Here is a 13,115-nt window from a genome sequence, read left to right as displayed (position 1 = left end):
ATGATTGAAAGCAGCCAGCTGAATTAACGCCATTAAACATGAAAGTGGTAAAATAGACAACAGGCTGCCGCAAGCTACATGATGCTGCAGCACTGCACCTGAAACAATAAGCCATCTATTTTAGCTCATCTAATTGTTGCATTACGTTACTCACGCATGTGTAATTATTTGTTAATAACTTTAATGTGGTGCAAACTTAAGCTCACAGAGCATGCTGACAGCAGATTCTCACCATGTTGAGATGAATTGTCTTAACATAATGTTGCAGCGCTGATTTTTTTTTCCCACGTCTTTACATAATTGATTAAATATCATGGAGCCTGAGAGCAAACTCATCCTTGATGAGATTTGGAAAGTAAATGTGAGTGTGGTTGGGGGGTGGGAGTGGACTTGGTTGTGACGATGGGAAAAGCTGCTGATTAAATACCCTTCTTCAAGATTCCGATGGGAACTGCGGCACGTTTGGAGGGGGGGGGCTGAACGAAACTGTTTAGATTAAAGAGAGAGGTTGGAAAAATGTGAACAGAGATCAGAAAGAGGCGCAATTAGGAGAGCAGCAAACCACATGTCACAACACAAATCTTAAATGGAATATATAAATTAAAAAGTTTGAAGTTAAATATGTGTAGTTGATATGTATGTGGATTTTTTTTTACAAAATAAAGGCATTAGTAAGGGAGCTTGTCTCAAAGAAAGATTTCCTGGGAGCCATAGCTAACGACTGTAAACAAAGCGAAGCAGAGCTGTGGGGAGGGCAGTCCTACAGGGCATGCCCATATATGGAAGCCCGACTACCTATGACATCACAAGGTGCCAGTGTTGGGGAAAAAGCATTCAGAACTTCCGAATGCGCAACCTCATTATCTGAAAATTTAGCATTGTTTAACAGGAGAATACAACATTTATTGGTCAGAAAAGTGTAAATAGCATAATAGGTTCCTTTTTACAAATGGTAGACTTTCATCCCTTCCTATATGTTCTTTAAGTGCACACTAACAGTTTTATAGGCTTTTCAGATAGATGAAGGAAATCCACTTCACTTCATCCAGGTTGGACTGCCAATGACAAGGTCAACAATCAATAAATCAACAAATGCCTTCATGAATAAGATTTTCCTATTAGGTGCAAACACTCAATGATAGGAAGGCCGGAATGGAAGAAAATCAGTTCAAACAAAAACAAAAAGAACCTCTTGAGAGATAAAACAGATATAAGCTTGAATACAGACATCGTTGTGTCTAACTCTACATGTGCACACTGAAGTGGACCACCGCAACTGGGAAAAGTGGGACAATTTACAGTGAACACAATCAATGCATACAGTATCAAACTGAAAAGAACTGCTTAGCGTGGGAGGTTTCAAATTGTGGCCGATTGAGCCTCCTATCAGAGAATAATTCAGTTTAAAATATTTAGTAGAGTATTCTGCTCACCACACTTTTTTTCCCCAGTCAACTAAACAGTACAAAAATTACTCAGAAAGTGCTTCCTGTTGCAAATTGACGAAAATCCAATTAGCATGCATCCGGAAAGATTCACATGCAGTGTAACAGAATATTCCTAATTGTCTGAGTCAGTCATCGAAGGCTGAATGTTCCAAAAAGGACATTTGTTTGTTGTGCAGCTTCTAGAAATGTGCTTCATGAATGAATGTGTATGCTGGGAGGAAAAGCACATAAATTGTGTGTACATATTTATGTGTACCCTTAAGCACAACTATTCCTGCGTGGAAAAACCACCACCCACTGATGTTTGCTGGTCAGCCGTACATACCCCACCAACCCACATACAGTAGCCCCATTGGAGTGTTTATCTCTGAGAGCCTCCACACCGTATAATCCTATTACTGTAGCTGTGACGGTTTTGCTGGTGCTGTAACTTCTGTAAGGCATTCATGACTGTGGTTGCATGTGCACGTCATGGCCATTGTATTTTAAGGCTATTAATAAGATATTTGAAAGCTATTAATTTTGTTGCCCTGACTCTTGTTTTTCATTTCGGTTGCTGAGATAGTATACACTATTGTTATTGTCGGTAACCACACAAATATCATGTAGTATAACCATTTGTTCTGGTCATTTTTATGCCTTTATAGATTCTTGCAATGATAAGAAAATGACTTGCACAGGTATAAATGATAAACGTAAACAAGCCGAGTTGAAGACTGGACGCTGCAGCGGATAGAGAAGATGAATGAAATGCTGTCATTGTGAGGAGAAAATAAACAAAATAATTATAAACACTGAACAATCCCGACCCAAACAGTTTGATAAACGATAAATGCCAGCGAAGGTTCGGCTAAATCTCCTCTTACAGAGAGTGCATGGAAGTTAGTAGGGGTTAGCTTAGTTTTTAACCGGCTTTTGTGGTTTTGTGTGCCAGTTGGGCTCGATGAGTATATTTTCACCACTTTGTGTTTTATGGCTTTAGTGTAAGGAACGTTTTACAATGTCCAATGATGCCGTGCAGGTTGCGAGTGGGGTGAAAAAAATCAGAGGCACGTTTATTAGCCGTAAATACACTTTCTCACAACACACTTCTCTGACCATCCTTCAAAATAAGAGCGCGGGTTGCTTTTTTCTGCGTAAACAAAACAAGAGTGTCATTAAAAAATATCTTGTATATGCAGTTGTAATTGCATGGGTGACTACATCTTCCTTAATGACAAGCACAGGCATTACAGATTGTTGAAGACTTAGTAGCAATGAGTGACAGGAAAGTTAGCCAGTCACCAACAAAATAAATGTGCATTTTATTATATGCGTTAAGGCTTGTAGCTTTTCATAGAAGACTCGCATATCCATATTCCCCAACCCCACCGCTCCCTGACATGTTTTTTATTTTTTTTGCTGTGTCTGACTCACAACAGTACATGTCCCCCATCAATTATAGATGGAAGTGTGTATTTTTCAGCAGTGCACAATGTGCAGCCGTTTTTTCCTGAAGGTTTTCCAAATAGTTAACTGCAGTGGCTTACATACAACACAGCCTTGAGTCGTTAAGTGATGCACACACGCACTCCACTGCAGCTATGAGCTTAATATGCTTCTACACAGGTAGTTTGAAAGAGAATTGCTGTGGGTGTCAAGGATAGGATACATTGTCTGCTTGTATGCGGTTTCCACAGCAACCGGCAGCTAATAGACAATAAGCTCAGGGGCGGTTGCACAAGCTCTTTGCATTGCTTCCAATATAGTCTTTAGTTTCTAGTTGTGCACGTTGGGTTAAAAGGAAGATCAGTAATTCTAAGCGGTGTTTAGCCACCAATAGGGGGCACTGTGATTGCATGCATCTACTGTGTCTGGCCATTGGCGAAAAGGAGTCAAGTCTCTCTTGCTTGAACCTCTGTTTCTGCAGATTGTTGATTTTTGCTCCTCTATGCAGGCATCCTTGTAGTATCCGTAACCACTCTCTCCTCCTTAGTCCTCACGACACGCGCCCCTCTCGCCTCTGCCTTGTAACAAATGAGGAGTTTAACACTGTATACTTGAACTGTTCACTGTGCTTAACCATGCAGGATGTTACTGTGACTAATGTGTGACTGGCAGCGTTTTTGTGCTATAAAATCATTCTTTGTGCTAATGGCTGCTGCCACCACCACGTGCTTACAGTGCAGGCTGCAAACACACTCTGACACATGGAATGAAGTGCATCATTACAGCTCTTTGTAATCCCAGAGGAGTAATAAGGAGGCAGAGAACCATTCCGAGTGTCCATATACACTACATGTACTCTATACCACAGTGTGTGGGTGCTTTGTTTCCATGTGCTCAGATGGGCATATACACATACAGTATGTGCACCAGATTCTGGTTGTGTGATTGCAGCAGGGTTGTGTGTGTGTGTGTGTGTGTGTGTTTGGCCAGACTACAATGGTGCAATAAGAAGTGACAGATGAGATCTGGCTGACGAGCCTTTTATTGCTTCCCTAAAGCAACTTTCCCTTGTGTGCGTATGTACAGTACATACAAAAGCCACTACAGTATGTTTCTGTTCAGCTACATCTGATTTTGTGTATGTATACCTCTGTATCTGTGTTAAAAGTCCAACAATGTGTGTGTTTGTGTGCATGTGTGTGAACGTATTGCTATGCTGCATCAGCCCGTTGCTGCATTGAGAGCGATTCCTCACACGGCTCCCATGGCCCGACATGTCGCCACATAAAATCAGCACACACAAAACAACACCATGTGCTCCAAAGCAGCTCCTCTGTGTCTTGTTCTTTTTTTGCCGCCGCCTGACTATCATTTTTCTAACGTCACCGACATTCTCTCAGCGGGGCCAAGTGTCTTAAACTGCCGCCAGAACACTTTGGTCACGTCTATGACAAAGACCGATAGAGGCGTCACACTAAATCTATTATTAAAAGACCACTCACAGTCTTGCAGTTGTTGTAGGCACCTTTTGTGTACGTTTGTGGTTCACTTATCCATACCACATTCCACCCAATATGTATCATTTTATTCTAGTATAGTAGAATCACCTCTTTTTGTGGGATTTACATTCTGAGCACACCAGCAAATGGCGAAAATTCGTTATACTCGATAAATTGAAATTTGAAAAAGGCTTAATATGTCTAAATATGCCTCACAAATGCATTTAAAATGATTAAATGTAGTAGGTATTCACCACTAATGGATTATAAAGCACCACTAATGGATGATAATCTGTGTTGATGAAGATCTGTGTTGACCCTCAAAGTAGCTCGCCACTCATAGCAGGGGCCAAAGGGGTGATTTGGGGGGCAGCTGAAAGCGGGGACCTTGATGGTGTCCGATCCTCGGCTGCTACGTGGAATGTCACCTCTAATGGGACTGCAGACAGAACCATCGATTTGATTAAAATTTTCATTTTAAACTTGATATACTTTGCATGTTATTAAAATGCTGTCAACATTTTGGTGATTAATAGTCCAAGATGATTTTCTTTGTCTCAAAAAGGACATTGAAGACAGTGTTGTAGCTTTCCCATAACCCCGTGCAAGTGTGAGACTGACCAAAAGCCATCCATCTTGTAATTGTTAGCAGGCAGAAGATTTAAAGATTTCAAAAAGTCATTTAATTACTGAAAACCATTAAATCTTTGAAATGTATTAAACAGAAAATTGAGATCACCGCCTCTTCAGAGGGAGATTCTGCTGACTCACAGACAATCTAACACCATTTTGATATGCTCTGAATACCTTTTAGTATGCATGTCTTTCAGTTTTGAAGGAGCGCCATGTGTCCACCCCCACCAAGACTTCCTGTGGCGGAAATTTAAAAATAGAAGATATCAAATCAGTTTACGCAATGCGACTCTTGAGAAATGTCAGACATTGTTTGCTCTTTTCTTCGTACTTCTAGTGGTTGAGATGTTTATCGTTGATCTTATCACCCAGGACATCCTAATTGGACAAAACACATTCATGGCAGTTTTCTTTAAATGCCAACACAAGCAAAGATAGTGAAACTGCATGCACAGCATAGGTAAGTCATGGTTCACATTTACATGCTGTCATTTTCTCTTGGCTATCTATGCATTAATGTACTCGATCCATTTTAGAAGCTCAGCTAATTCTAAAATGGCATTTAGCTCATGCGTAGTTGTTGATCAAGTGTAGGAGTAATTTATTCTCAAGGCGTTTTTTTTTTAGAATGACTTGCCATCTGTTGAGCTATTAAGTAGAAGGCAGATAAAAACTTGATTACCTTCACAAATGAAAATGGTATCACTCTCCTAGTATGATGCACTCAAGAAATTATATCGTTTGCTGACTTTCCGATCAATTCTAGAAAATCGATTCTTTTTTGAAAGGAATCCACCAATTAAATAACCTGATGGTTGTTGGATGGCCGTGAGAAACAGTTTGCAAAATGGTTGTACAGATGCACTTTTTCCAGTACATGGTACAGAGCAGTGACGTGCCGCTGAGTCTGTGGATGGTGAGACTCTGTTACAGATTGCTCATGTAGGGGATAACAAGAAATTATAAATTATATATCTTTTCATCTTCTGAAGCACTGCAAGTACCTCCCACATGACATGTCTTATGTATTTTATTATCCGATTAAGCAAGAATAATGAGGTCACACTTACATTAAAAACATTACATGGGCTGCAGATGGTCATGGTGTATAGTAAATATTTCTGCAACATTGTATTATTGCCGACATGCTGACAAACAGAAACTGGCAGGCGCAATGATCCAACTCACGCAGACATTAGGCAGTGCACTAAGCCGAGAAGAGACGTCAACCGCAGCTTTGTCTCAGGTTTCTGTCCTGTAATGTGCAAATTTACTGATTATTACTTAAGAAAATGTTTTAAATGATTGCACTAATAAATAATAATAATAATAATACATTTTATTTAAAAGCGCCTTTCAGGACACCCAAGGTCGCTGTACAGAAGATAAAAAAAACATTCCACAGTCAACTGTCACCTTTAATGTAAGAAAGTTGAAGGGTTTGGGAACAACAGCAACTCAGCCACAAAGTGGTACTAGGCCATGCAAACTGATGGAAAGGGGTCCGCGGATGCTGAGGCGTGTAGTGCACAGAGGTCGCCGACTTGCTGCACAGTCAATTGCTACAGAGCTCCAAACCTTCAGATTAGCCCAAGTACAGTACACAGAGAGCTTCATGGAATGGGTTTCCATGGCCGAGCAGCTGCATCCAAGCCATACATCACCAAGTGCAATGCAAAGCAAAGCGCCGGGTGCAGTGGTGTAAAGCACGCCGCCACTGGACTATAGAGCAATGGAGACTCTGGAGTGATGAATCACGCCTTTCCATCTTGCAATCTGATGAGTCTGGGTTTGGAGGTTGCCAGGAGAACAGTACATTTCGGACTGCATTGTGCCGAGTGTGAAATTTGGTGGGGGAGGAATTATGGTGCAGGGTTGTTTTTCAAAAGTTGGGCTTGGCCCCTTAGTCCCAGTAAAAGGAACTTTGAATGCTTCAGGATACCACAACATTTTGGACAATTCCACGCTCCCAACCTTGTGGGAACAGCTTGGAGCAACCGCTTCCTTCTCCAACTATGCACCAGGGCACAATGCAAGGTCCATAAAGACATGGATGACAGAATCTGGTTTGGATGAACTTCACCGGCCTGCACCTGATAGAACACCTTTAGGATGAATTACAGCGGAGACTGAGAGCCAGGCCTTCTCCACCAACATCAGTGTATGACCTCACCAATGTGCTTTTGGAAGAATGGTCAAAAATTCCTATATACACTCCTCAACCTTGTGGACAGCCTTCCCAGAAGAGCTGAAGCCATGCTAGCTGCAAAAGGTGGACATCATATTGTGAACCCTATGGGGTCCGAATGGGATGGCACTTAAATTCACATGTGAGTCACAGCAGGGGAGCAAATACTTTTGGTCATTTTGGTGTATGTCCCAGTGTCTATATGCTTATCTGTGTTGTGTCGACGTCATTACAGTAATCCTTGTGTGAATGTTTCAGTATGTTTGTCCTTATCTGGCTAACATTTCCCATGCTCTGCCCTGTGTAGCTGGCAGTGGCATGGGCCTAATTAGCTTTGGCATTACGTAGTCAAACACACTCACAGCCACACATACAGCTTAGTGTAAGTACATCATAAATGAAAGGAAAGAGAATTAAAAATAATTTGCTTAATTGAGTCTTTATTATGCTACAGCATCACGGCTCCTACTCCCCCTACAAACCCTCCAACTGAGCTTGACGCGCACCAAGCAAAAAGTCTAACCTTTGTGTCAGAGCTGTGATTGGTTTAATTTTCGGTTTCTCCCTCTTGTGAAACCGTCAAAGTCTATTGACTCCTACTCCACAGGAAACTAAAAAGCTAGTCAACAAGAGTTGAGATTTCTCATTCTCGGGAAGACACTTTTCCTAGCATTTTGGCCCGCGAAATGCTATAACAGGATCAAGACAGCCTCATAAGGGCCGGCGCAGTACTAGTGACCATTCTGTAATACTTTGAGACTTCAGGCTAGTTGTGTGTAATGGTAATGGTAATGGTTTTATTTCATTTGAACATACATCAGATAACAATTGAGTGCATCACATAATCAGTTCACAGTTCCACATGTCCAAAAGGAGTAGGAAGAAGCAAAGCTTATTAAATCCTACCCCTCCATCTGGTACTTTTACAATCAGTAACTGTTACATTTGTTCACTTCCTGCTTTCCATAATACAGTTAAAGGTTTTTTTTGTTTTTTTTTTAATAATGCACCTCGTATCGAAGTACGAGGTGGTATGACCATACAATGACATAATGGGTACCATAGTAAGTGTCAATATAGTGATGTGTATAACACATCATGACCGGTTCAAGACTCTTCATCCTTGTATTTAGCAAACATCAACTGCTTGTATTGTTTCTTGAATTGGCTCATCGTTGTGCATTGTTTGAGTTCCTTACTCAATCCATTCCACAGTTTGATTCCACATACTGAAATGCTATGGCTTTTTAACGTAGTCCTAGCATATAAGTGTTTCAAATGTAGTTCTTCCCTGAGATCATATTTCTCCTTTCTTGTAGAGAAGTATTGGATGACATTTTTAGGTAATTGGTTGTTTTTTAGCCTTATGCATTATTTTAGCTGTTTGGAAATTAACTATATCAGCAAGTTTAAGTATTTGTGATTTTAGAAATAAGGAGTTAGTATGTTCTCTGTAGGCGGCATTGTGAATTATCCTTACTGACCTTTTTTGCAGTACATTTAGCGAGTGAAGATTGCTTTTATAGTTATTACCCCATATTTCCACACAAAAAGTAAGATATAGTAGAACCAGAGAGCAATAAAGAGTGTGGAGTGATTTCTGATTGAGAACAAGTTTTGCTTTGTGTGTGGCTCACGTATGGTGGTGAGGAGGAGCGAAGGATGAGGAATGTTTCAAAAGTCTGAGTGTCAGGAAGGGTGACTTTGGGAAGATGGGTAACACTAAATTAGAATTCTACATGCAAATCTGGATGTCGTTTCTAATTCCACAACGTCATTTTCATCAGCAATATGCTGGGCATGATTATGCTGCAGTGTTTGTTTATGTGTGTGTTTTTGGGGGCGGGGATTACTTAAATGACAGCTTTTGGCTCCAGCTGCGACAGCCACTATCTCGCTCGTCTCTTTTATCTTCCCTTATGCTTTCTCCGCACTCCCTTCTGCCGCTGCAACATTTACAGTAATTACTGTTCTGCCGTGTTTTAGACGGATGGAAACAGGGACGGAGCCTGATCCAATACCAGAGTGTGCATGTTTGTTATTATGTCTAATTTCCTGAATGTCCTCCAGAGGGTTGTGCCAGAAAAAGCGATTCCTAAGACAGTATGTTTTAATAGCTATTCCCCATTCCTATTAACTAGAGAAACAAAATAATGAAAGGCACAGTTTAAGAATGAAGAAACACTATAGCCTGCTGGGTGTTACGACGTATACAGTGGTTCCTTGTTTGCCGTTGTATTCCGTTCCAGAAGGTCCGACTCAGGAGTCATCCATGTCGAGGGTCCATTGACTGTACATTGATTGTCCATTGACCAATTTGTTGTCTTACATGTATGTGCCTTACAGGCTGCCGTCGTAGCGTGAAATAAGTAAAGCAAGATTTCGTCTTGGTCTGTGAGCCAAGGTGGGTGCGTAAATAAACACAAATACAACAGTTTGTTACGCGTGCCATATTGTATGGTAACCAAGCGGACAAACACAAACCAAGGCAAAATATTAGCACACTAACTGGGGCAGACATTAACCGAGGCACCACTGTATGTAGTTCATAAATGTATTTCAAGTTTACGTTTTTTGTTAATATTTTTGTGTAACTTCTCAAAATAAGAGCTACAATCTGGCATCATTGTTTGGCCTTTCTGATGTTTGTTTTGACCCGTGTTTCCCATTACCCAAGTTGCCAGGCAACCATCAGTCATCATAGTGCTAGTGCTAACTTAATCATGGTAACCTTTTTTTTAATCTAAGAATTTAACCTGATCACCAGTGTTGATGTGAATACAATAGCGTCTAATTTTCTGTTAATGGGCAAAGACATTCTTCTTAACGCATGCATCATATCCAAGGTCTTTCATTTTCAATTTTTATGGTTTAAAATACATTTGGAATTGCCATGGACACCTCAGAGCTGATGAACCACACTCATTCAATCAAATAGCATGAGGGCATTTTTTTATATTTTCATAACTGAGTGACCCAGAGTGGGGGAAAAACACTCCAGATGGCTTGCTGTTTTTTTTTTTTTTTTGCTTCTTTACTTCTTCTTTTGGTAATGGAGTCGATTAGCTTTTTTTTTGAGAATTCATACAGGTGAGGGTGAACACTGCAAGCCATCTTATCTATATGGTGTAGCCTTATATATATTCATATATCTACTTCTCTTTGAGATAATATATGTAAAAATAGAGATTTGTCAAGCAGTTGGTGGCATGGGCTGTGTCAGCATACTTCAAGCACCCGGCATATTCTAAGGCAGGGTCCTTATGAGAGTCCTCCAGGCTCGGCTACAACGATGGTTGTGTCACGCATTCTCAAATGCACGCTTCTTGCAATATGCCATCAAGTCCGCAAAGTCGAGAAAAAAAAGATGGACAGACTCAATAAAATATGAAATAATGGAGCCAAAGCTTTATTTAGGGATTATGTGTTGCTGGAAAGAGAATAGCAGCCATCTGTCAGCAGATTTATCTCAAGTTCAGAAAGAAACTTGTATTTGTAAACATAATAATATTACTTTATTACTTCTACCTAGTTAGCCCATTTGCACAGCACTTTGGTCAACTGTTTTTTTATTTTTAAATGACCTTTTTATATATACATTTTAGCATTATAGGTTGTTTGGATATCAAGTTATGTTTTTTTTTAATACATCATTATTATAGTTTTCATTTACATCTTGTACTTGTACACAAGTCATCATGGTCCTTGTTGGAGTCCATGCATTAAGACCACATACTCCTATTCAGATAATGCATACCTTTTTTTAAAAAAAATACTGTACATTGTAATCTGTAAATATTTGTTTTCTATAAATGGAGAAAAAATAAATGTGTAATGTGAAATCAATGCACATAGCAAATATGTTTCATCTTGTTACAGCAAGAAATATTACATTTTATCATCAATGTGCTCATCATTGCATGATCACAGCATGGATAGCAAATGATAAAACATTGTTAGAGTGTTTTTTTGAGGTCTTCATAGTGGAAGTAGGTGTGTCCCAATGATGTGCATTGTTAGCTAGCTCATATTAACTAATTTTCTGCCATTTATAATGCACAAAAAAAGGAAATAAATATGTGTACATGTTTCACATGAAGATTGTGAATGATGGGCAAAATTCCCTAAAAAGTGTCTCCTCTACTGGGAACAGGATCTCATCCCCGACACAGAGATTGCACTCCACGAGAACCATGAACTCGGACTTGGAGGTGCTGATTCCCATCTAAGCCGCTTCATACTCGGCTATAAAAAAAAAAGACTCCTCTTTTTCAGCAATTTTTAACATTATTCATCCAACTGTTTAATTTTTAACACCAAAAAAATATTTTATTTTGTTCAGTAGGTCTTAGGCTGCCCAGCTGCTGTTGGTTAGTCTTGCTACTGTTATTGAAAGGTGCTCACCCATCCGCTATCATCTAATTTATCCCTGCTGGTGGTTAGAGTTGGCGAAAAACATCAATGATTGCTTTCTTGTTCAACAAAGACTCGTAAGGCTTGGAAAGTATCCAGTCGTAGAACGCTCTAGCCGTCTCTTCTTTTTATTTCCCTCTTGCATATAAATCAGATTCCGCAGGGTTCGTTCCTTCTCATCTCTCATCTCTTTTAGCTTGCAAAACCACACTGAAGCATTAATCCGTCTACTACAACGACACTATTCAGGGACATCATTTTGAGAATCCCACTTAAATCCTACTGTGTTCCCTCTACCGCATTTAAAATTCTTCTCTGGTGTGTCATTGTGGTTTTGTGCAATGAATTTATTTCCCACCTGTGGTGGGTAAAGACATTTGAGCTCAGTTACAGTTTGTGCTTTGTCTTTTCTCCATTCGGTATTCAAGCTGTGTTCTGTCTTGTTAAAAATCAGCAGCTCATCACAAACGCAAGTAAGTCTTTGTGTGTGAGCAGGCACCCCCAAGCATCCATCCTTCCAATCCACAGAAGCATTGATTACTTTTTCTGACCAAGTCACATATTTTACTAAACAATGTTTCCAATAACTGTTTGAATTTGCATATTCAAAATTGTAACACCTTGTCTGTAACTATTTGAATATTCATTCCTGTTGACATATTCCTGCTAATATTGGCGGTATTTAGCAACTGCCAGGCTCTGTCCAACTGGAACAGCTCTGGATCATGCCAGAATTGATATGATTTGTGTGATCAGTATCAGAATGAAAATCAAAGCATGTAAACAGCAAGCTCTGGTTGTATGTGGGCGTTATTTGGCATTTTTTTATTTTGGCAGATTGCCTAGCAACCACGGTGTGATGACAAAGACGTTTTGCGACCAATTTATTACACGCTCATATGCATGCTTTTAGATGTGCTGCTAATTGGCTTTATTTTAATGTGAGGTTAGCGCCAGACCAGCTGTCTCCATGTTCTTGCTCTATATAGCAGCTCTATACGGAGCTCTGCACTGAAAGTGTGATATTGTCCTTGAATCAGACTTGGTAGAACCCATTCATTCTATAAAATACAAACCGCAAAGACGTTGTAGTGTAGAACCTGCAGATTACCTACTTTCTGTAATGCCAAACTATTAATCATCCTAATGGTACATACTGTATCCCAGTCTCATGACCAGCTCTGGAATAGTTCTGAAGTGCAAAGTCAGCCATTGGGAATTCGCTAATTTAGCATTGAATCAGAAAAGAAATCACTGGTAGATGAGAGCATATGCATGAGTGACTGCAAAATGACTGCTCTGAAGCACATGAGATGTTGCGAGACCAGAATGCGACCAAAAAATTGGCTGCATCACCGTATAAACCGCAGGGTTCAAACCGTGAGGAACAAAAGTAGCTGCTTACTCACATTGTGTGTGTGTGTGTGTGTGTGTGTGTGTGTGTGTGGAAGACCCTGTCTTGCCTCTATTGATCCAATCTTGTGGACCAGCTTTGGTGCAGTCAGC

The 13,115-nt window shown here is 40.1% G+C and overlaps 1 protein-coding gene across 1 annotated transcript in view; it reads left to right on the top strand.

Annotated features, from left to right (window-relative positions):
* The window catches only part of smyd3 (SET and MYND domain containing 3), a 51,790-nt gene that overhangs the window by 10,622 nt on the left and 28,053 nt on the right, over positions 1-13,115 (top strand). The window lies entirely within an intron of this gene.

This window comes from Doryrhamphus excisus, chromosome 12 (assembly GCF_030265055.1).
Source record: "Doryrhamphus excisus isolate RoL2022-K1 chromosome 12, RoL_Dexc_1.0, whole genome shotgun sequence".
NCBI lineage: Eukaryota > Metazoa > Chordata > Actinopteri > Syngnathiformes > Syngnathidae > Doryrhamphus > Doryrhamphus excisus.
This window is presented reverse-complemented; position numbering and strand designations above follow the sequence as displayed.